The sequence below is a fragment of the Mus caroli genome, chromosome 12 (genome assembly GCF_900094665.2).
Source record: "Mus caroli chromosome 12, CAROLI_EIJ_v1.1, whole genome shotgun sequence".
Taxonomy (NCBI): Eukaryota; Metazoa; Chordata; class Mammalia; order Rodentia; family Muridae; genus Mus; species Mus caroli.
The window spans coordinates 31,628,986-31,630,614 of record NC_034581.1 but is presented as its reverse complement, the minus strand read 5'-3'; the positions used below and the strand labels follow the sequence as shown (position 1 = coordinate 31,630,614).

The 1,629-nt window shown below is 41.2% G+C and overlaps 1 long non-coding RNA gene across 2 annotated transcripts in view; it reads right to left on the bottom strand.

Moving 5' to 3' along the window:
* The window catches only part of LOC110306965, a 4,983-nt gene extending 3,466 nt beyond the window's left edge, over nt 1-1,517 (bottom strand). For both annotated transcript variants that reach the window (XR_003838390.1, XR_002379336.2), the window contains exon 1: nt 620-1,517. This is a non-coding gene — a long non-coding RNA (uncharacterized LOC110306965). The remainder of the gene's footprint in view (nt 1-619) is intronic.
* Between the last annotated feature and the right edge of the window lie 112 nt (nt 1,518-1,629).

The window sequence follows — 1,629 nt, the reverse complement described above, 5'->3', positions numbered from 1 at the left end:
ATATATATATATATATATATATATATATATATATATATATAGCTATTGAAGGACGCATTAAACCATAAAGCTTCCAATTAAAATCTAGCTCCTTCATTCAAAAGAAAGTGGTTAATTCTGATGTAATGTGGAGAGCAACAAGGAATAAATGAACCAATTGAATCTCACCTACTCAATGGTTTCTTACTTGATATTATAATGTCCTTGCTTCAGATCTGATTTCCGAGAAACAAATTAAAAGAGCTTAAGTATAATGCAACCCCACTCTCTAGGTAACTTGCTGTCCTATTTCTCTTTTGTGTTATACCTTATCTTCTGCAACATAGAACAAATGTTATCACTCTGATTTTATAGGTTGAGTTTTCTTTATATAAACATTCAGTTTGTTAACATTCCCTAAGCACATTCCTCCGCACCCACCAAGACCAATTATCACCACCATAAATCTATTTCTTCAGACTTGTACAGGGTGACTAACACTTTCATGGTTAAGAAAGTGAAACTGCTCTGTCTGCCCCTCCCCTTCCCCCCAACAAAGTAAGGCAGGAAGACAGAAGGACAGTCTTAATCAGGAGAATTTGCTTTCATCTCATAAACATAAATCACATTAAAAACTAACCATCTTAGGTTTTGCTTGAAGACAGCAAGCATGATGGTCCCTCCTGGGGTGCCAGCAGGGTGGCTGACACCACGGGCAGGGTGGTGAACAGCAGCCAGGAGCTCACCCAGGTCCTGATCCTGGACACTGTGCCTCAGAACAACAAAATATCCAAGATGAAGAATGGTTCATTTTCTGGATTAAGTCTCCTCAAGAGACTTCCATGATCTGTGCTCCACCAGAAGTCATACTGATGTCCATGATCTGTGCTGATCTGGTCGACAGAGTGAATTCCTAAACAGCCAGGGCTACGAGGCAAAACCCTGTCTCAAGAAAGAAAAGAATAAGTTAATAAGAAGGAACTGTGTACTAAGACTGGGTTTTTCCAGCTCACTGATTCCTAATTTTTGTGCCTGGTGACAGTGATATTGAGCAGTGGAGATGCAGATGTCAGGCACTTTGCCACACTGCTGGTTGGGCAGCTGAGCACAAGTATTCATTACCATTAGTTACTGCTAAGGAGTTTCCCATTCAAGTTGGGTCAAGATGTTTTGGCAGGCTACCCTTTTCCTGGGAAAAATTGTTTCCTAATTTCTAAGGCTCTTACACCAAGAATATTAATGAAGGGGAATACTGTGATACATGTGTAGTATTTGCTTAAACATTTGTTAGATGCCTGAACTGGCTGGTTTTGCATGTCAACTTGACATAAGCTGGAATCATCAAAGGAAAAGGCCTCCATTGAGGAAAGGTCCCTATGAGATCGAACTGTAAGGCAATTTCTCATTTCGTGATCAATGGGGGAGGGCCCAGCCCACAGTGGCCACTCCTGGGACGGTGATGCTGGGTTTTATAAGAAAGCAGGTTAAGCAAGTCAGGGGAAGCAAACCAATAAAGAACACTCCTCCATGGCCTCTGCATCAGCTCCTTCCAGCAGGTTTCTGCCCTGTTTGAGCTCCAGTCTTGACTTTCTTTGATGATGAACAGCAATATGGAAATGTAAGCCAAATAAACTCTTTCCTTCCCAACTT